This window comes from Callorhinus ursinus, unplaced genomic scaffold (assembly GCF_003265705.2).
Source record: "Callorhinus ursinus isolate GAN/ISIS: 27379988/994484 unplaced genomic scaffold, GSC_fseal_2.0 scaffold45, whole genome shotgun sequence".
NCBI classification, from domain to species: Eukaryota; Metazoa; Chordata; class Mammalia; order Carnivora; family Otariidae; genus Callorhinus; species Callorhinus ursinus.
In genome coordinates, this window is record NW_027397107.1 from 7,700,259 (window position 1) to 7,723,740 (window position 23,482).

The 23,482-nt window shown below is 43.0% G+C and overlaps 1 long non-coding RNA gene across 1 annotated transcript; it reads right to left on the bottom strand.

The window, feature by feature from the left end:
• Positions 1-8,235: 8,235 nt before the first annotated feature.
• Positions 8,236-12,693, bottom strand: LOC112839871 (uncharacterized). Its single transcript, XR_003212323.1, has 3 exons — positions 12,624-12,693; positions 9,702-9,890; positions 8,236-8,427 (listed from the first exon to the last, which is right to left on the bottom strand). It is a non-coding gene; the product is annotated as an uncharacterized lncRNA (long non-coding RNA).
• Positions 12,694-23,482: the final 10,789 nt, after the last annotated feature.

Below are 23,482 nucleotides of genomic sequence, written 5' to 3' on the forward strand. Positions count from 1 at the left end.
ACAGTCTCTAATTGAGAAGGTGTTTCTTGGCTATATATCACCCTCTCATCCCCATGGAAAGGATCCTCAGGACGCCGTGTGTCTTCTCATAATCATTGCTGGCCACTGTCTGGAGCACGACTCATTTCTTCCTCTTACTGATTGCCCCCAGGTACCCCTGCTTCCGGACACAGGGCGGCAGAACCCGCGGGGGGCACACTCAAGCTCAGCCTCTGGGTCAGGAAGACAAGACCAGCTGTACCCCCACCAGATTCTGCAGCATCAGGCCCTCTCTGCATAGGCTGTTTTCTATCAGATGAACTTGATTTAACCCTCTGTTGATTTAGCATCTATGAAATCATCAACTCTGTTGTATTTGCACTCAGCAGATGCCTAGGGGAGAGTTTCTCTCGAATGTTTTTATCAGGAGGCTCCAGGGCTCCACTTTCCTCCTTGCACACCCGCACACAAGTGTGCACAGGGCAGCCACATTCCCACCTGCCCACTCTCACATCCCCACCCAATCCATATCCAGCCCTTACCTACACACACCCTGAGCATCACTCCATGGACACCTCTTTACCAACAGCTCAGACAACACTATACACTCACGTCCACTCTGCAACCTACACCCATCCACCCATTGCATAAAACACATCTAGTTGTGCCAAACCATCAGAGACTGTTAAATACAGAAAACAAAGTGAGGTGGGGGGAATGGGCTAAAGGGGTGACGGGTATTAAGAAGGGCACTTGTTTCGATGAGCCCTGGGTGTTATTGTTGTATGTAAGTGATGAATCACTAAATTCTATTCCTGAAGCCAATACCACACTATATGTTAACTAACTTGAATTTAAATTAAAACAAAAACAAAAACAAACCACATCTGGCTTTTCCCCAACCTATACACACACACATATACCCAGAAACACACATACCAACCCTGGCATGTCAGCAAGTTTCAGGGACTCGTCACTTCTTCCTGCTGTAACTCTGATTTCAGTAGCTCCCTTAGAATCTCCTTAAAGATTCCCTAATTTGGCAAATGCTTATCTGGGCAGATGCCTGTTTTTTCTCCACAGCAGATCGATATATCCCAAGACAAAGGGACCATAGTGGTAGACAAATTCACTGAGGCACTTCCTTGGGCAAAGCTCAGATGGTAATACAAAGGCAGTTTGTGGATTAAGTTCATGGGATTCCAAGTTCTTTACCATCAGGGCCCTTTTTGTTATTTTCCCCATATAGGTCCCATGCCTTAAAATACTTTGTCTAATGAGCAACCTGCATGTATAACTAACGGTGTTTCTCCTTTCTTCTTCATCAAAGTCACACATGCCTTCCAAAGTCCAATTTGAGATCAACACCTGAGAGCTAAAGCTACAGGTTGAACTGGTGGGATCCAGCCAACAAGCTTAACAACTTGACATTTTAGTTAGCCTATGCAGCCTTATCTTGGATAATATACAATTTCTGTCAGGCTTTTGGAAATATTGAAAATAGCTCAAAGACCTCCACTACTCCCTTTGTGGATCCCTACAGGTCTAGAGACCCCAGGTTGAGAACTGCTGAACTGCACCTTTGACCATTTTGCTAAGGTGAGTAACAGTGTACAATAGGAATGGGGAAAAGAAAAGGATGTGATTAATTTTAGAACCTATGTGGCTTCCGGGAGGTAGTTAGGTTGGCTGAAAAATCTGTCCTGGATTTCACTTGTAAAGTTTAAAGCCTCCACAGCAAATGGAAATTTATTCATCAGGCTCTATTATGATGTTAGGCTTGTGAATCTTGCCCATTCTAATGAGAGGGGGAAAATAGGTTGCTTGATATCACGTGAACAAAGGCAGGTGGTCAGAGACCTGCTGGTCCTTAGTGAAGAGCAGCCCCCTGATTAATGATTAAGAAATTGGGGGCCCAGCCTAGGACTTGAGCTCCAGCCAAGACATATGGGGAGAGGTCCCCCAAGGCTGTGTGAAGTCTATATGGTGGTTGAGTTTCAATTTGAAATCCTGCATGCATGGGCTAGAAGAGATGTAGAGATCCATCTAGTTAAAACAATTTCCTTTGTGTGAGACTCAGAGATTGGAGTGACTTGTCTAAAGACACACAGCTAGGAATCATGACAGAGAATGTGTCGGAACCTTGGGAATTCCTTGGGATTTCCTTGGTTCTTGGAAAATTCCCACTAAGGGGTGATCAGGGGCAGGAATTTGTTATCCACTGTATGGATTATTGATACATTGTTTCCTTGAGCAATTCTTCCCTCTGTCTTGAATTACAGATGTCCCAGGCTCTGCAGAAATAGTTCTTGGTTCATGCATTCAAATTCAGGAAGTGGAAGGTGAGACAGATCGAGAAAGAGCTCAGACCTTCCCTGGAGACAGGCCAACTCCTCTTCCCCTAAGCTACTTGTTGGAGTTACCTTGGGCCGGAACTGGACGTCACCAGCTTTCCAAGAGGGTCCTGGCTGCTAAAGCAAGCACCTGGTGGAAAACACAATTGGGATCCTTAAAGAAAGATGGATAGCTAAGACTCAAGGTGTTAACTGTATTAAATGAGGCGAATGCTCCCCAAGGGGAAGGGAAAGTTTTTTGCATCCTCTTTCACCCTGCCTTCTGCCACCTAACCACTCATGGCATCCCCAGTGTGGGGATAGATTGAGAATGCAGAATTTTCTTGAGACGGGTGAGGAAGTAAGTTAGGTATCATGGATTTGTCTAGCTAAAGAAACTCTGGAGCTCCACTGGGTTCTTTCTCCCATCTTACAGCCTCAGAGGTAACAGAGAAACCATTTGAATGTCCCCAAGAACCACAGGGGCTCCTGGTAGTAGAACCTTTTCTCTCTGCAGCAACCATAATTTGGAAGTCCATCTCCATTAGATCTGGGAGGCCACTAGCCTGTCAGAGAGTTAGACTGGCATCACAAAGTGAGTCTTTGGCTTCAGTTCCCTCATGTCATGTTGATCAGAGGGCTTACACTCTTAGAATCCTGGCATTCATGAGTGTATCAAGATTCCACAGTTTTGAAACATGAAAGTGTAGAAGGACACAGCCTTCTAGGGAGACTATTAACTTTTCTTCGTGCATCTCTGAATGATTTGATTTGTTCCAATGAGCAGGTGCATTTGTGACAGGAATTTTTTCATTAAACAATTACAAGGAGATCCCTGTTCCAGGATTGACCGTGTAGTAGTCAGGGTGCTTGGGCCAGTTATTTAATCTGTTTGAACCTCAGCTTTCTCCTTTGTAAGAATGGAACCAATAATACCCCCTCCTTATGCTCGATAGATGTTGTGAACTTCAAATAGGAACCCTAGACATTACAGTCAGTAAGTCAAATATTACTAGGATTGGGAAGAACCAAAAATGGTGAAATTGTAAGGGACATGATTGCATTGCCTCAGCTTCTTCTTTTTTTTTCTTTTCTCATCCCTTTAATCATCTGTTCCACTTTCTCTAGCCAGTGGGCTGTTTTCATTGATTCCACAAAGATTTATATCCTTTATCTGGAAGCTGTATGGAAGATGAGAATGGGGAGAGGTCACCCCTCTACCCTAACATTACATTCATTCTGATTGGAGAGACCCAGAGAAAAGGAAACAATTTAAGATAAAATAGAAATTGCTATAAGGGAGCTATCAAACAGACTGACTCCTTCGATAGGAAGGGCTCCCAGTTGATTTGCAGTTTTTGATCAACATTTGCTTGGTGAAATGAAGTGGTCATTCCTGTTGAGGGAAACAAGATTAAAAAAAAAAAAAAGGCAGGGAGATGTAACTGTGTAAATGCAGAGGGGGACAATTAACCCGAGTAACCTTTGAGTATTGTATTTGACTGTATACTCTCAGGCTACAGACGGAAAGAACCTTAAACAAATACTGAACTGTAGTTAGTAGGTTTGTTTACACAGAGATATGGGTTAGCAAACCCAAAAACGAACTACAGTTAGGGTTGAGCAATTGTGTAAAATATTTTGTGGAAAAGAGAGCTGGAGTTCTCAGTGTCAGAGAAGGGAGTTATACACATGAAAAAGGAAGACTGGAATAAACTCTGCGGTTTGGATTGGAATTGGAGGTATCAGCATGATATATTTTAACATATATAGATACACCTAGACATAGATGGATGATAGATGTGTGCGTGTGCACCCAATGAGAGGACCTGTAGTAATGAGCATACCAGATGATCAGATATTAGCTTCTAAATATTATTTTCCAATAAAAGAAAGCAGGGCCTTTCAGGAAACGGTTGATCGGGCAGGACAGGGACAGGAAAAACATAAGTTGAACCTAGAACATATTGTGCCAGAAAGCAAGAAAGGACTCAGAGAATAATGGGGATGGGTCCAAAAGATGCAGGATCAGGAGCAGGATTAAAGTGGCTCCCATTGACCACACTTTGGACAATCTGAGAGTCAAAATCAGTAATGTAACCCATAGAGTAAAATGAGAATTTGTGAATCCATCCTAATTGTGGTAGACAGAATAATGATCCTCAAAGATGTCTGCATTCTAATTCCCAGAACCTGTGATTATGTTACCTTAATATGTTACATATCAAAAGAGACTTTGCCCATGGGATTAAGTTAAACAATTTGAGCTGGGGGGATTCTTCTGGATTATCCTGGTGGACCCAATGTAACCACAAGGGTCCTTATAAATCCAAGAGAGAAGTAGAGGGGTCAGGGAAGGAGGTGTAATAATGGAAGCAGAGTTGGGAGTGGTGTGATTGCTGGAAAGGTCTCACGTGCCAAAGAATGTGGACAAACTCTGGGAGCTGGAAAAGTCAGGAGTGGAAGCTCCCCTAGAACCTTTAGAAGGAATGCAGACCTGGAGGTCCTGGGTGGTGCAGTTGGTTGAGCTTCTGACTCTTGGTTTCAGCTCAGGACATGATCTCAGGGTTGTGCATCAGGGCCCACTCTCAGTACGGAGTCTGCATGGGGCTCACTCTCTCTCTCTCCACCCCCCTCAAATAAATAAACAAATCTTAAAAAAAAAAGAAAAGGAATGCAGGCCTGCTGACACCTTAACTTTATCCCTATAAGCCCTATTTTGAACTTGGCCCCCAGAGCTTTAGGAAAATAAGCATGTAAAGTTTTTTTTTTTTAAGATTTTATTTATTTATTTGACAGAGAGAGAAACAGTGAGAGAGGGAACACAAGCAGAAGGAGTGGGAGAGGGAGAAGCAGGCTTCCCGTGGAGCAGGGAGCCCAACGTGGGGCTCGATCCCAGGTCCCTGGGATCATGACCTGAGCCGAAGGCAGATGCTTAACGACTGAGCCACCCAGGCGCCCCAGGCATGTAAAGTTTTAAGTCACTAAGTTTGTGGTCATTTGTTATAGCAGCAATAGGGAACTAATACACTCTATACACACAGACACACCCTATCCACATGCATACAAGTATACATGCATAAATGATGGAGAAGACAAAGCTCTTCTCTATAGGAGAACTCCAGCTAATAAGCGAAGAGAGAATGATCCAATTTGAAAATTACCATTTGGCAACCACTTCAGTAATAATTTTTTCAGGCAAGAGGTATCAATGAAAGCTAAATTTAATGAACTGAATTTGCATGAGGAAAAGGATACCTACTTAGTCTCCGAGTACCTCTCCACAGGGCACTTACACAATTCAAAAGAAAAATAATGCCTTACAGTGGTACTGTTACAGCCTCATCAGTGGTACTGATGGACAGCACCACTGAAGGGACTCAAATGAATATCACCCGCATGGGGACAAAGCCATCCCGCATGCCTTCTGTTACAGTGCACTGAGAACATGGCATTGCGGTGGTGTGATTTTACCAAAAACGCAGAGCTTGAACCAAATCATAAGGAAACATTAGACAAACCTAAATTGAGGGACTATCTTAGAAAGAACGGTCCTGTACTCTTCAAAAATGTGAGGGTCACAAAAGGCAAAGATTGAGGAGCCAGTTCAGGGCAAAGGGGGATAAGACAAGATGGCTGAATGCCAGATGGGCCCCCAGATTGGATTCTGGATCAGTACTTTTTTTTTTCTTTTGCTACCAAGAATTCTAGGGGGACAATTCTAGTGGTAAAATTTGAATAACATTTGTCAATTAGATAACCCCATTAATGTTCATTTGCTGGTTTTGAGAACCATGCCATGGTTCTATAAAAGGATGTCCTTACTTTTATGAAGTACACACAGAAGTGTTTAGCTGTAGAGGGGCCACATGTCTGCAGATCATTCTAAAATGCTTCAGAACAGGCATACGTATAAAAAGGTACAGAGAAGATGATCAAATCAATGTGGTAAAAATTTAAAATGTTGGGGATCCGAATGAAGTATATACATCAATTAATTGTACAACTTCTGTAACTTTTCTGTAAGTCTGAAATTATTTCAAAAGGAAGAGGTTTCTCAGCAGGTGTAGTGGGTTGAGTAACACCTGTATGGAGCAAGGAACAGAAGCTAGAGACATTAACTGTGGGTGAGTGACGTGAGGGCAGCTAGCAGAGAGGCCTGCATAGGACACGGGCCGTCTCTTGTCACTACGGGACCCTGAGTGCCAAACACAAAGTAAGGAAATATTCGTTGAATACAGGGAAGAAGGGAGGGGGGAGGAATGGGGACCTTTACTTTGGGCTGAATATGAGCAGAATGTGGCCACCTCCATCACAGGCTTATCTCTTGAGCACCACTTGCATGGACAGTCCAGCTCTCCTCCTGAATATTTGCTCCCACCAAACTTGTGACACTGGAGGGTCACCTCTTGGAACTGGTGAGGGGCTGATACTGTCTACTCAGAGAAAATTCTGACCACCTGGCAATGACAGATATCAGTGTGGCTGATTGAATTTATAACCCAAAGTGTCAAAAGAAAAAGCTTGTCGAGGGAACATTGAGGAGTGGGGTCCAGAGGCTTCACACTGTAAAGTCAAAAGGTCACTGAAGAACTAAAGGAGAAAAAAATAAGGAGACTAGACTTGCTTACTCAGAAAACTGAAATAGAACTGCTTAATTCCAAGTCAAATATTCATCAATTCAGTTATTGATTGATTGAGGGATGACAACTCAGCACTTCAACAATACTTCACTGAGCGCCCACACTGGGAGGGGTGGGTAGAGGAAGGAACGTACATTTATTGAGGACCTACTATGTGCCAGGGCATGAGCGGGTGGATACACATATAACTGTGTCATTTAACCCTTCCAGCCACCTCTTTCTCCTCCTCTTCTCTCCTCCAGCAATCCTTGAATTCATTGAACACTTACTATGTGCCAGGCTCTTGGCTAAAATCTTCACATTCTTTCTATTGTTTGATTCTGCCCATCCTAGCTCTGTGAGTAACATAAAAGTAGGATTCCCTTTTGGCAGAGACATTAAATAACTTGCCTGGCATTGCAAAACTTGTAAGAAGCAAAGATTTTCTCTGGGATCCACAGGAATTTTAGTTCTGGGACTTTTCCAAGAATGGATGGAAGTACAACGTCCAGGACGTTAACCCAAGAGAGGCTACATGCTGAAAACTGATAGCCATTGAAGGTCACCTGATTGCTTTTTTCACCCCAAGAGGGTAGGTTCCCAGAGGGCCCGAATCACACAGAACTGCACGAAGGACTTACATCATTGGTGAACTTTGCTGCTCTCTCTTTGGTCTTTTTATGGCATCTTTTGAAAGGAATGACTGTTCGGGTCCCCATCTACACACAAGATCACCCCCTGTCTGTCCACGCCAGGTGCTGGAAAAGCAACGGTAATGTTCGGACATCTTTTTCAACTCAAGTAAATTCAACACAACAATATCAACTACCTGCTATGTACCAAGGTCTGTGCTGGGTTCTGGGGACCCAAAGATGAATGAAACTGCCTTCTGGATTTTCCCAAGTTGAACAGAGAAGATAGATGTGAATATACATCACAGTGTAAAAGAGTCAATAACAGAAACATGCACAAAGCGTTAATTAGAAACAAATTGTTTTAACTAAGGGCTTTTTAACAACAAAAAGATTAACTGAGAAAAATCTTTTTGTGATAGAATGAATAAGGAAAATGTATTAACAGGTAATGTAAGCAAAAAAAAAAGTGCCCAGCACACAGCCCTTAAAGTAGAAATACACCTATAATGTAGCCCTGGTGTTAATTACAGATGCCACGCTTATTGCATCAGTGGGGAAACCTTTACTCGAGATAATGTCTGATTCTTGTCCGAATCATCTTCCTCCTTCTCTTTATTCCCTTGTTTCTTTGTCTCCCATTGATTGAACTCTGAGGCTATTCTGTGTTAGACCTGTTCGTTTTTTATTTTTATTCTTTACAGAACCGACCTCCGTGTAGCTGAGAACTCTCCTTCTCTATGTCTGCAATTATTCAGTGTTTGAAGTATAGATTCTTTCTATTCAATGATTCCCATTGGCCAGGTGGTTTGACTCCATTTTAATTTTTTTTTCTTTAGAGTTCATGGTCTCGTAGGGCAGCTGCTGAAAAAGACCACCGAGAAAAGCACATGTCTTGTTATTCTAATACATTTCTTTTTGGCAAGGTGTTTCAATAAGATCTGCAGAGACCACCTGGGCCTTGGTGACCCCAGGAGGGGCAAATTTAAATCTCATTTAGTATATAACAATATGGAAACTAGATGCTGCCTCATAGGAAGGAGAGGGGTTATATGGATATGTAGGTGGTAATTATTGATCCCTTATAATATGGCAAGTACTGTGTACTTCCCCATGTTATAATGTTAATCCTCACAGCCATATTATGAGGTTTTGTTTGATTATCTTTAAGATGAGGAAACCAAAGCTTGGAGAAATAAATAGGCTCCAAGCCACAGTTCAAAGGCTAGTCAGTGGTAATTTGGATGAGAATCCAGATATATTGGACTAAAACCCCAAGATCGTTCTACTACAACAGTAGTTATCAGAGATTCCAGGTGATTCTTTGGTTCAGCACCAAACCATCTTAGAGCTGCTTCCTTACAGAGAAGCACAGATAATTATGCCAAATGAAACAAGGTCAACCAGTGTGACTCAGTAATTACCATGTGTGAGGCTCTATATCTGGCCTGGAGGTTGTGATATTGTGATTTATAGTAAGAAAAATATAATAAGAAATATATAAGTATAAATGGGTCTTGGTCCCATTTCTGGCATAGAGCTCCTAAAACCCTTGGAATTTCCTAAGCGATGAAAACAATAAAGGTGTCTATTGTTACATTAAGGAGGACACCAGTGGGGTCTGGTTGCCAATGGAACCAGCCATGTGATGAGAGGGTTGGAACTTTTGGTCCCACCCCTTGACCTCCAGGGAGGAGAGAGGGGCTGGAGGTTGAGTCATTCACCAATGACCAATGGTTTAATCAATTATGTCTATGTGACGAAGCCTTCATTAACACCCAAACGGATGGGGGTCTGAGAGATTGTGGGTTGGTGACCACATGGAGGTTTGAGGAGAGTGCAGCCCCTGGGGAGGGTATGGAAGCTCTGCACCCTTTCTCCATACCTTGCTCCATGCATCTCTCCCATTTGGCTGTTCCTAGATTATATCTTTGTATAATAAAGTGATAATCTAGTGAATAAAAGCGGTTTTCTGAGTTCTATAAGCTGCTCTCACAAATGTATCAAACCCAGGGAGGGGGTTGTTGGAACCTCTGATTTACAGCCAGTGGGGCAGAAGTACAGGTAACAGCCCGGGCTTGCGTTTGTCATCTGAAGGGGCAGGGCTGGTCTTTACATAGGACTGAACCCTTCACCTGTGAGATCTGTCGCTTTCTCCAGGTAGCTCATGTCAGAATTGTGGTGAATTGTAGAACACCCAGCTGGTATTCAGAGAATTGCTTGGTGGTGGGGGGATGACCTTTTCCCCCCACAAATTGGGATCTGGACAATTTTAGAGGTAGATACAAATATAACAGTTCTTCCCATCAAGGAATATTTTCCCCCTGCAATTTAAGATGGAAACAGGGTAAAAATGAAATAGCAATAAAAGATATAAATGTCAGCTTATTCCTAGTGATAACATAAGACCATATATGAGTCAATGACAAATGACATGCAAGGACACTACTTTTCCAAACAATTCAAGTGCTGAGGGAAAGATTGAACGGGAGGTGGGAAGTGATCTGGATTTTGGAGAATGTGAGGACAGGAATCGAAATAGGGGAGCAATTGATGAAGAGTGTGCTGCCGAAACCCAAATAAATCTCTTGCCCACATATGGCTGTCTTTACATGGTGTGACATTCAAAGAAACATACTCTAACTGCCAAAAAGTAATTATATGTAATTCCCATCTTTACTTGCATCTGTCAAAGAATATTAAAGGACACCAGTCTCCAGATCTGCTCTTGGGATTTGGGTGGCCAACTGGTCTAGTTTTCCCAGGATGGAGGGCTTTTCTGAAATGTGGGACTTCCATTGTTAAAGTCAGGAAGGTCATGGGCAAACAGGGACAGATTAGCCGCCCGACTCGGGTGACTTGGATCCTTTTGATCAAGGGGACAGAAGAGGAGGAGATTCTGAGTGTCAGTGACAAGATCCTAGCTTATACACAGCACAGGAAATGGGCTTGCCTCTGAAACCCATGTAGAATCTTCACCGAATGTTGTAGCCTTGCTGCCCACAGAGGGGTTCCTTGTGGCCAGTAGAGAAGAGAGTTGTGAAGGGCAACTTGGAAACCTATTCAGGAGTGCTTGACATCTTGGCATAAGAGGAGGATGGTGTTGACAATGGCACTGTGTAGCAGAGGGATCAAATATAATGACAGTGACCTCCATTGAACCGAGAATCAGCCTCTTTTCTGTTTTCTTAGACACTGAAGCTCAAGAATTCTTTTATGATCCAATGGAGGGGGGAAGAACCCAGTAATGTTATAGTTTGCTAGTCTCTGTAGCCTTGTCAGGTGGGGGCTCAGAGTTGGCTTTGCTCTGAGAGGCAATATAAGATCATTTAATATCCAGGGTTGAATTCCAACCCTGCTATTTTGTTAACAAGGTAAGCTTGGGCAAGTTACTTAATCTCTCTGAACCTTGGTGTTCTCTATAGAGTGGGACTACCTCATAGGGCTGTGATGTGGATTAAATAAGTTAACATTTGAAAAACACCCAGGACACTGCTTGACACATTGGAAGCCTTATATAAGTGTTTGTTAAATTAAGTTAGAAAAAAAAAGTGCCTTTCTTTGCAAGGATTGGGAAACAAATTTATATCCATGAAATCATGGTAGAGCCATTGAATATGTGATTTGGAGGTCATCGGTGACCTAATGCTTGCAGGAGGAAAACTGTGATGCGTTAAGAAGGAATGAATCGTGAGCAGCAGTGGCTCCTTTTATAGATCACACACCGAACGGCTGGGAGGGACTGGGGAGAGAGGGGACAGTAGACACAAGTTGCTCAGGGGGCATGAAGACTCCTGTAGTATTCTCCTGCTGGGACCAAAGATTTCTCTTCCCCTCCCTCCAGCTCCCTTTTTTGTTTGCCTACCTTCCAAATGAATAAAACCCCAGCTGGGATCCTCCTGGCCTGGAACTAAGCTGGGGTGGAATCCAACCAAGGTCCTGTTTGTATACAGTAATGTAAGTGCTTATAGAACAGGATAGGAAATTGTGTGCACCTCACAGACCAGTCATAAGGATTCTGCTTTCAAGGTCAGAAGCACATTTTCCTTATTGATTTATGATTTTACTGACAGCAGACACAATTAGGGAGCTGGGCCCCCATTACCCAGTGTCCACACAGAGAGAACAGTAAGAAACAGGGCTCTGACCGTGAAGGAGAGACCCTGGGGCACTAGAAGTAGGGGGAGCTATGGAGTACTAAACTGAAGACCTAGAATGTTCTATATACCAACTGCTGCCATGTGTTAAACATGAACAAAAGTAGGTATTATATAATAAAGTAAATTGTATATGTATTATGCAATAATTGTGTGCATATAATTATGTACACATACACATGCTTTATCCTTAGCCCATTTCTTCATATGGCATAACTAAATTATGTTAGGGAGGTTATGTAACTTGTCCAAAGTCACAATGAGTTAGAGCTAAGATTTTTTTTTTTTTTTTAATTGAAAACTTGTGTCCTAGCCACTCCAAACTCCAGTCCAAACTGGGGTCTGCTAATCAGTTCTGGGACGGCCATTAGGAGGCTCATAGGAAAAGTACTAAATCTATAAACTTGTATCCAGTGACTCCAGTTCAAGGGCCTGGGAGAGACTCAAGAGTCACAGGGGCATTCAGATGGGTAACCAGGTTAGAGAAGCCCTACACTGGGTCACCGGGGCTGCCCCCAAATTCTGGCTGGTCTCTCCAACCTCATGAGGACCGTGGAAGGAGGAAAGAGCACAGTTTCCCAAATCTACCACCCTCCCCTTGTCCACCTCAAAGAAAGTAAGAGGAGAGAAAGGGAAGAAGAGAGAAGGCCACGGGGAGGTGGGGGGATCAAGGAGCAGAGAATGGAAGTTCAAGACCCATACTTCCCTGTACACATATTTTTAGCCTTTAAAGGCAGACACAAATTCTCAGGCAGGGGTGGCTGAATTCACGCTGGCGTGAGCTAAGGAGGGGCAGAGGCTTAGCATGAGAAGCAAAAGTGAACTTAGCGTTTCTCCAGGAGCTTGGACATCTGGGTGCTGGTTGCAGTTCCAGCTGTGTGCCCTCGGGCCAACACTTACCCCTGCAGCCCCGGTCACCACCACTGTAGAGTTACAGAGCCACATTAGACTTCTGGTGGGCTCTTCTCCCACTGACATTCTAAGATTTTGTTTTCTTTGGATCCTGAGATTCTCAGTCAGCAAGAAGAGCCATGACTTTCCCCGCTCAGCATCTGGGGGGGATGGAAAAAGAAGAGGAGGCCGGGGAGGGGAAAACAGACAGCTTCTGTCTCCCAGAGTCAGACCCTGCTTGTCTGGGCAGATCAGCGCCCAGGGAGAGGGTGGGGGAGCAGGGCGGGGGTGATGCAGGATCAACCAGATGACGTTTCCCTGGCGACAGAACTCTTCAGAGCTAAAGAAAAGTAATTGAACTTAATGTCCAAACACAAAATCAGTCCATAAATCCAGGTGCTGTCTATTGGAAATTTCAGAAGGGCTCTGCTTCCCTTAATCTTATCTCTGCCAGACAGTTACTGTGTTCTTGATGTAATTAGAGTGATAAAACAATGTGACACAACCGCTGGTTTCTATCATGGCATCGCCACTGTTGACTTAAATGACAAGGTAATAATTTTATAGGAGGCTCTTTATTTTTATTTCTATCTCCATTGCGGATGGGTCCTTTCCAAATGGGGAGCGTGTCTCTCCAGATAACTTCACCAGACATCATACGCAGCGGCTGTTTCTTTCATCACCGTTTAGTTAAGTACCTACATCTCCCCAGGTGCAAATGAGATGTTTTTAGTAGTTAAAAATTGCAGGACTAGCCAGGGATTATCAGAATTATAACATGTTTCTTGCAGGCTGGGTGATTTATATGTCCTTTAAAATTAATGCTGGAGGGGACCAGCCTGCCTTATCTACATGTTTCTCATCTAGTCTAAAAGAAAGACTAGATTTGTCTAGATTCTGTGCCCATGAGAGAGCGGTCCAAGTGGATATGCCAAAAGGAAGACATTCCTGACCTTTTGGGGTCAGACTCAGAATCCAGAAATCAGTACTCCTAGACAGGGAGGAATGGATATTGAAGATCGAGAACAAGTTTTGTTTGAAACCAAGAAACCATTCTGAGTCCAAGGACAAATTCAGACAGTCTTTGGAGATACAAAGAGCCCAAGGCCATGACTGGGTCCAATTTGCACTTCTCTGAGAAGGCACTTTGGTAGAAGCACACATTCCAGCCAGAATAGTCATGGGCCCATGGTGACAGAGCCTCAGAGTTGTCTTTAGCCCTGGAGCCCCAACACTTTCCTGTCAAGAATAAAATTTAATGCATAAAAGCAATGTTTAATTATTTGCAGATATCACTGCACAGTTTCTGTTGGATGGATGCGTTTTCAGGGGAACCTTTTGCAGCTCTTGCACACCCTGCAGGCTGGAGGGCTGGGGTTGGAGTCCTCTGGCTCAGGGACAAGAACAGTCAGCAGTCTTCCTTTATTCAACCTTCTTTTATATCAACTGTGGATAATTTTCCGTCTTACGCCATATGGGTGGCTGCTGCTTCTCCTTTTCTCAAGAGCTGGCAAGGGGGACTCTGTAACATGCCAGGGAGGTATGACAACATGACAAGAAGTGCAGAGACCTGTAGACAATTGGTCATCCAGCTTGAAGGGCTCCAAGAAGCAATTCACCCCCCTAAATCTGGGGGGACATTTGTTGGTTTGTCCTGGTGGCCTCTTTAGACATTTTAATTGGGAAGATGGCTTTTCACGGAGGAAGGAGGTGTGAGCTCTCATGAAACTCATCTCCAGGAACAGGATGTGAGCGTGATCTGACTGCGACATCTGTCACCCCATTGATCGCCAGGGTTGATGCAGCTGATCTGGCCGGCTAGGCAGGTGTCCCCTTCCTCCCTCATCTCTGCATGTGCTTCCCTCCCGATGCCCCAAACTCCATGGAAGAGGATGACCCTTCCTGATAGAGGAGGATCATTCTTCGATCGAGGGTATATAAGGGGCTGCACTTTCCTGCTAGAACCTCCAAATAAGCTCTCAAGGTCCATTTGTAGGAGAACATAGGGGAGCCAAGCTTCCAAGACTCCAGACACGTCCAAATGAGGCACTATGTGTGGTCACCTGTCTTTCTTAAAAAAAGGAAAAAAAAAGAATTAAAAAGAGAAGAGAGAGAGAAACTCATCTTCAGGAATAAAAGTGATCGGGGACCCAACAGAGCCACTTGGTACCATTTGTGCAAGGCAGTCAGGACTTACAGAAGCCTAGGTCTATAACAGGTTTATAAGATTCTGGGACCCTGGACCCTTCCTCTATCATTTCATAACGTGAGTTGTTGATAAAGATTCTTTAAATTGAAAGGATTTATGGCCTTGTCTTAAGCGCTAGGAAGAAGTGAGGATTGGGGATACCATGTACCTCTCTGGGAACCTCAGGGTCTGGCTGAAGAACCCACATGGAGAGATTGCGTTTGGACCCTGGAGCAGGTGGAGGACTGTGGAAGGCTTAGGGCACAAGAGGGGAGGAGGGGAAGGAGTGCAGGGAACTGGCCCATATCCATATCTCAGAAGGAGGTATGGAGCTCAATCAGTCTCCTGGAAGATTTTACCCATTAGCTACAGCCACAAACGATGTCTCCTTTCTTGGCAAACTACCTTATATTAAAAAACAAACAAACAAAACCTTTAATTTCTCAAAATTGACTCAAGAGGACAAAGAAAAACCTGAACCAAGCAATAGTCATTAAGGTCATCAGGGAAAGGACCGTTTTTATCTTATGCAAATTTCTCCAGGGGAAAATAAGGGGGAGAGCGCTCCAATAAACTTCTTATTTTTAGAAAATGAAAAAGTCAGACAGGGATTATATAAGAAAATTATTGCTCAATCATATGCAAGTGCCCAGATGCAATGAGTTCTAAAGACACTGACAAATAAATTGTGAAAAATGAAATAAAACAAAACAAATGTGGAGTATATCCCAAGAGTGCAAAGTTGGCTTAGCATTAGAAATTCTATCAATTTAATCTATTAATCAACTAATCTTTTTACCATTTTATCATAATAATACCTAAATATCATATGATTATCTCTAGAGATGCTGAAGATAAACCATTTTTTACAAGATTTTATTTATTTATTTATTTTAAAGAGAGAGAGAGAAAGAGAGAGAGGGAGAGTGAGTGTATGTGAGTGGGGGAGGAGCAGAGGAGGAGAGGGAGGGGGGAAGAATCTCAAACAGACTCTGTGCTGAGCATGGAGCCTGAAGTCAGACTTGATCCCACAACCCTGAGATCACGACCTGAGCCGAAACCAAGAGTAAGGCACTCAACCAACTGAGACACCCAGGGATCCCTGAAGGAAGCCTTTTGAGAAATTTGAAAATATATTGATTTCTAGAAATATATTATAGCAAACTAAGATAGGAAGCAATCTTCTTTACCATGACAGAGAATACCTACCAAAAATATATCTACTGGTGATACTTAGAAGTGAGCCCATTAACATCAGAGGCAATTCCAAGATGTTCTTTCCTCATTACTATTATTCAGTATGTACTGAAGGGTTTAGCCAGTGCTCAAAGACAAAATAAAGAAATGAGATATAAAGGTTATAAAGAAGGGAAATTTTATTATTTGCAGATATATGAATGAATGTCTACATAAAATACAAGAGAATCTACTGAAAAATTAGAATGGATATAAAAATGATGGATACAAGGTCAACAGGCAATAACTAATAGATTCTATGCTCTACCAATTAGATAATGTGCTTTATAAAAAAAATCATTCACAATACCCCAAAGAACCATAAGGTAAAAGAATAAATAAAAAGACATGCAGAAAAAATATGAAGAAAATTATAAAACTTTATTAAAGGACATAAAAACCCGAGTAAACCCAGAAATATACCACGGTCATGAATGAAAAAGGACAATATCATAAAGATGAGAATTCTTCATATAACCTATGAATTCAGTAAAATTCTAAACAAAATTCACATAAGACTGTACATAGAATTTCATAAATTGACCTTAAAATTTGGAAATAACGTCTAAGAATAGCTAAGCCAATTTTGAAGTATAATGAGGAGGGGGGATTTGTTACGAGGGTTTGCCCTATTGCATATCAATACTTATAAAGCCATAGTAATTTTTTAAGTGTATAAATTGAGCAAAGGGACCAACATTATACACAAATCCAATAGGATTTTCTACAATGATAGAAATATTCAAACTCTAACCTGTCCAGTATGGTAGCCATAGGCCCCATATGGCTGTTGAGCACTTGAAATGTGACTTGGGAGACCAAGAACTAAAATTACTAATATTGTTAAATTTTAATCCATTTAAATTTTTAAATAACCACATGTGGTTCACAGCTACCATATTTGGCAGCATATCTCTATAATAAATGTACTACAAGTTGACAAAAACAAATATGGTAGCAGGTATCAGACTGAAGTGCCATTATGAACCATTGGGGGGAAAAGAAATCGGTGGTATATAGGAAAAATATATATGTATATGAATTTAAATTCCCACCTTATCCCATCTGCACAAATAAATTCCAGATGAATTAAAGACCCAAGTCTAAAAATCAGAACTTTAATAAAAATGTTAGAGATAATATAAGGAGAAGACCTTCCAGGTCTTGGCTTATGAAAAAAATTTCTTCAGCAGAGACAAAAAGGATAATTCTTAAAAGAATTTATCAATAAATTGAACAATATTAAAATTAAAAACTTCTGCACAACAAAAGAACACATAAAATATAGTGAAAATGCAAGCAACAGAAGAATATGTTTGCCACATCTAACTGACAAAAGATAATCATTCAGAATATGCAAATGAATATATATCAATATGAAATAGCAAACAACTCAGTGAAAATATGGACAAAATATATGAAGAATTTTTTCCATAAAAGGGAACTCTAAAGACCAATACAGAAATGAAAAAGATGTTCAAACTCCATAGTAATAAGGAAATGCAAACTAAACCAACAACAACGTGACTTTTGCATCCATCAGAGAGCATCAGTGTAATGGGTATTTGTCAATTTTGTCCATCTAGCATCTAAACCTTCTTGCTGTGTTTGGGAGTTCTCCCCACTTTTTGGGGTAAAGCCAGCCTTCCTCTGAGAAGCTGAAAATGCTAGACGCTAGTGGTGCCAGCTTCCCTTGCAGCAAGGGTATGGGGCACATGACATGAGCCCCACCAGTCAGATGCTGCTGACTGTGAGTAAGTCTTTCAGGGGGTAGTGACGGTCATAGGACACTAGAGTGCTGGGTCCATATAGTGGTGATGACAGGGGGCTCTAGCATGCTGTGTTAGGAGTGTAAGTGGTCTCATTGCAGTGAGCAGCACTTGGGGTTGATGGCAGCCTGAGAATAATAGCCTCCCAGGACTGAATTTTGGATGTTAGGCTGAGCTGAGTGGCCAAGAACCTGGTTCCCAGTCCTTACAATGGGTGGTTCTGTCAACTATGTAAAGTCTTTCGCATAGTTTTTTCCTACTTGAATCAACTAGAGTTTGTCTCTATTGAGTACAATGTTAAAAATACCAAATTTTGGTGAGGAGGAGGGGAAATGGATCTGGCACACATTGGTGGGGAATAGACATTTGCTACAGCCCCTTTTGAAGCCAAGTATCAACACGTAGGGAAGGTGAAGATGCTGGTATCCACGACCCTAACTTGATAATTCTAGGAATATGCCAGATAGAAAGTTTCCCTCTTATATTCCCAGGTGGATGTTTATCCACTGTAGCAGACGTTTTCAGTAGTTTACAATTGGAAACAATTTCCATCAATGGGGAAATGGATATACAAAGTGTGGTATATTCACATGGTAGATTCAAAAGTGATTGTAATAAATGAAATTGATATATATGCTTCATATGGATGAACTTCACAAAAATATTAACTCAAGTTTTCAGTGTGATACCTAAAACAAACGATCTTTTATGTACATTTATATAAAATGATCTGTGGGGTTTATGGTTCCATACGTGTGTTTAGAAGTATTTGTGGCAAAGAAACAAATGGATGAAAACAAATTTCAGTAGAGAGGTTGTCTAAGAAGGGAAGGAAAGGCATAAGAAATTTGAATTGTATTCATTATGGCTTTCTTTAATTAAAAAATATCTGGAGAAATATGATAAAACTTGAATATTTAAAAATTCTGGGGGTGTCTGGGTGGCACAGTTGGTTAAGCATCCACCTCTTGATTTCAGCTCAGGTTGTGGTATCCTGGTTGTGAGATCGAGCCCAGCGTTGGGCCCCGCACTCATAGTCGGCTTGAGATTCTCAAGTCTGTTTGAGATTCTCTCTCCCTCTCCCTCTGCCCCTCCTGCTCATGCTCTCTCTCTCTCTCTCTAAAATAAATAAATTAAATAAATAAATAAAATATATTTTAAAATTCTGGGTAGAGGGGCGCCTGGGTGGCTCAGTCGTTAAGCGTCTGCCTTCGGCTCAGGTCATGATCCCAGGGTCCTGGGATCGAGCCCCGCATCGGGCTCCCTGCTCCGCGGGAAGCCTGCTTCTCCCTCTCTCACTCCCCCTGCTTGTGTTCCTGCTCTCGCTGTGTCTCTCTCTGTCAAATAAATAAATAAAATCTTAAAAAAAAAATTCTGGGTAGTGAGTATATGGATACTTGTCGTATTCCTCTCTCTCTTTTATTGTATATTTGGATTGTTATAGAAAACCCCAAAGCTTTTGAATTAAAAAAATTAGGACCTTTTATTTCATTTTTACACTCTTCACATTACATGAATTAATGATTGTACATTTATTGGGTATTTAGTATTTGTCAGGCACTGTACTAATTGTTCTATCTGTATCATCTCAAGCTCTATCCAATCTTAGGAGGTAGACCAGTGGCTCATGCAAACCACATGGGGCACTGATGCCCAGAGCCCATTCCCGAGATTATTCTTGTCAGGCCTGGGAACTGGACATTTTTAAAAATTCTTCCCGTGATCTGAATACACAGTCAGTCTTAAGAACCCCTGAAAGAGTTTATAGATATGTTTCCCAAAACTCTGCCTGATTATAAACCTCACTAGGGGCTAATTACAAACACAGATTCTCAGGTCCCATCCAAATCCATGGAATCAAATTCTCTAGGGAAAGATGCCAGAATGTTAACACTTTGATCAAGTGCTCAGATGATCCCTGGGATAAGGCAGGTCTGGGAGACCTGGGATTAGACCTTTCCATCCTGGAAGGCCTCCTTAGCTTGTACCCATCCCCCTTCACCCACATCCTTTTCCTGGAGATTCTGATTCAGGAGGTCTCTAGTGAGACCCAGAAAACAACTGTCTTTAAAAAATTCCCCAGGTGATGACCAGCCATATTGAAGATCTGCTGAAGTTATTATTATTATTATTATTGTTATTATTACAGATGATTAGCGATTCACAAACATGAAACACCAGGTTGGCCTGGTTCCAAAGCTCATGCTATCTTTTCTGCTTCTTGTGTTGATGGCCCTGAGGTTGGGGTCAGTTTCTCCGGGCTCTGTCTCTGTGCTGATCCTGGTTCCCATTCTCCTGTCTGCCAGGATACCCCAGGGTCAGCAAAAAATGTGGACCCTCCCAGTCAATGGGTGGAAATGCAAGTTGTAGAATTCAGCCCCTTGAGGTGGGTCTAGGGGTATCTCCACAGAGCCCCAGCTCACCAACCTGTACACCAGGACATGGCTCCTGGGAGCTAGGGTGCAGGCAGCACCAGCGCGAGGCTGGACCAACCTGTGTTTATCAGGGGAGAACATGACTTGCTGAGCTGTTGTCAATGCAGACTCTATCCTGGGCCCCTTCAGACCCAGGCAGTGTGTGTGTGTGTGTGTGTGTGTGTGTGTGTGTGTGTGTGTGTGTGCGCGCGCGCGCGCGCGCTGGGGAAAGGGACATGGGGAGGTGTTGAACCTGCAGAGGAAGAAGAGCGATGAGAAGCTGAAGAAAACCAGGGCTCAGAGTCCTTTCTTTTCCAATCCCCCCTTCCAATCCAAGCACACTTTCCACCAGATGAATTATTCCCAAGGTACATGGTCCAAAGTGTGTTCTGTAGGACAAGAGCCCTAAGAGTGGTTTCTTAGGAGAAGGAGGGAGAGGGAGAAGAGGAAGAAAGGAGAAGGGGCCAGAGGGCTTCTACTGCAAAATGCTGCATATCATATGCCCTCTTAAAGATTCACAATGTTCATGAGCATTTAAAAGGTCCCTGAGGAGCCCTATAGTCATCTGTTTCACTTGGTATAACCCAGTGATTAAACCAACTCTTCTTTGTTATAGGAATACCTTAAAACTTTGCAGCTCTGGTGTTCTTGGGAACACAATTTAGGAAACAATATTATAAATAAATGCCTTGGATGTCTATATTCTCAGGTCATTGACTACTGCCTTATATTAGGCAGGATTTCCAATGATTCTTGCTGATCATGTTAATGACATCCAAATTTCCTGGCTTGGCACCTTTTCTGATCAGGTTGGTATCTCACTGAAGTACTTCTGCTGTTTTTACCTGACACAAATCTATAAAATTTTTTGTTTTAACAAAATTTCATTTTTTGAGGGGTTGGGGTGAACTCATTCACACCCCATTTTTAGTCCAGGAATCCAGGAAGTTGTGTGTATATGATATATGCCTGGTCAATAAGAACATTCAATCTTCTCACTTGGGCCAGGTATGGGCACTTGACCTATGTCAGATCATAAGAAACTCAGTTCTGGGACTTCTATGTAACTGTGGAGACAGGAAAACACCTTTTTTTTTTTTTCTGGGATTGTTGGTTATAATAATACTGTAAATTTGTAATGCTTGGGGTACTAGATTTAGAAAGCTTACCTGAGGGTAAAACCAACAGGAGAGGAAACGGAGCTTGGAAATGAAGAAAGAAAGCAGCTAAGGGCTGATGTTATTTAAGCCCCTAGACCCAGCTATGCCTGAAGCCACCCCTTGCTATGGAATTTTCAGTTGCAGTGAGCTAATGACTTATTCATCATTTTCTTTGTTTAAGCCAGTTTGTTGTGAGTTTCTCTCTCTCTCTCTCTTTTTTTTAATAAAGATTTTATTTATTCATTTGAGAGAGAGAGAGATAGAGAGAGCCCAAGCAGGGGGAGAGGGAGAAGCAGACCGCCCCCTGAGCTGTGAGCCTGATGTGGGATGCGGGGCTTGATCGCAGGACCTGGAGATTGTGACCTGAGCCGAAGGCAGAGCTTAACCATCTGAGCCACCCAGGCGCCCCAGGTGAGTTTTTGTCATTTGCAGTCAGAATCCTGTTGTTCTCAACGTGTGGTCCTTGCTTTCAACCTGACTTCCCTCTTGTCTCCTCCACCTTCACTCCTCTGAGGCCCAGCTCAGTTGTGACCCCCTTTTGAAACCGTCTTGATCACAGGGTCATAGTTGTCTCTTTTCTCTATGTTAATACACCTATTGTAGTCTGCTTATATTATAATCATTTGCCTTCTGCCTCCTTTTGTCTGCTAGAGTATGAGCCCCAGAGTCAGGGATGTGGTCCCATTTATCTCTGGCTCCCCCACTGCACTGAAAACAGGGTTTGGGAAGCAGTCAAGAATCCTTAAGGCTCCCAAAATGTATTTTCAGAGAACCTCGACTTCCAGGGTTCATTTAAGACGCCAGCACCCTCTTCATGGCAGCTGTCGGCACCCAAACGCGTGTTTGCAGAGTCTGCCTCTCTTGGCTAATTTAAGGTTATGAAACACAGGCCCTTGTTCACAGCTCTTGGAAGCCGTTGTCCTAACTTCAAACATGGGTCACTGTAATAAATGGTGCAGGAGAGACACCATTCAGGACCTTGCTAATTGTTCTTGCCTCACTGAGTTAGACATTACGTCTGCTTACGACCAGAGGTTGATGGGATGAAACAATCCCTCAAGGAAGCTAATAGAAAGTCAATTACTTTGGCCCTTTAAATTGCTTTTGGAACAGACCATTGCCGGGCCTTGCAGGGAGCTTTCGGCACTCAACTCTGGCGGTTGGATGAGGGGCCCAGAGGATCACTGTGGGGCCTCGCCTCATGCTGCGCTAGGAAGCTCCTTTCTCTCCAGCGCCATAAACAGCCACATCATCTCTCCCCTCAGCTCTCCCCACTCGACCCCTCGCTCTGAGTCTAAATCAACAGATGACTTGTGTGTTTGGCAGGAGGCCTCCTTTTAGCCAAGATGGACGAGAGACCTATCGGGGGTCTTCTAGAATTGAGTGGGGGTCCTCCACGCGCGGACAGGCTGCTCCGGCCGGCCCCCTTGGCCAAAAGGACGGTACGTGGGGGATCACCAGCAGGACATCAACGCCACCCCGCGACAATGGCTCCTTGTCTCCCATCCGGTGCAGGAATGCCAGGCCCGGGGTCAGAGCTGGTCCCCGCTCGGGGAAAGGCGTGGCCCCTGCTGTCCTCACCCAGCATGTTTTAGTGCCATTGAGCTAAGTGCGAACAGCTCCTTGTTTCGGTGAGCGCTCCGGACACCCATTTTTGTGTTTGGGAAAAATGCAGCAGAGCGGTTTGGAAATAAAACCCCAGGCTTTGGCAGACAAGCTCTCATTACCCAATCAGAGAAGAAGCAGGGGGGGCATCCAGAGGCTAGAGGAGAGGGTGCTCCGCCTCTGCTTGAGGGACAACTCAAACGGTTGTAGTGTTTATTAAGAAGAACCTTGCACTCTTGGGGGCAAGGAAATTCACTTTTATTTTCATCTGGCTGCAAACACCCCGACAGCAGTGCGTGTCTCTGCCTCTTTTCTCAGCCATTAAGTTTCCTTCACTTTCAGCCAATTATGGTATTTTTTTTCTTTCCCTGTTGTCTCCTTTCTTTCTCTCTTTTTCTTTCTTTTCTTTTTTTCCCTTTTCCTTCCCTCCCTTCCTTCCTCCTTCCCTTTTTCTTTCTTTCTTTCTTTCTTTCTTTCTTTCTTTCTTTCTTTCTTT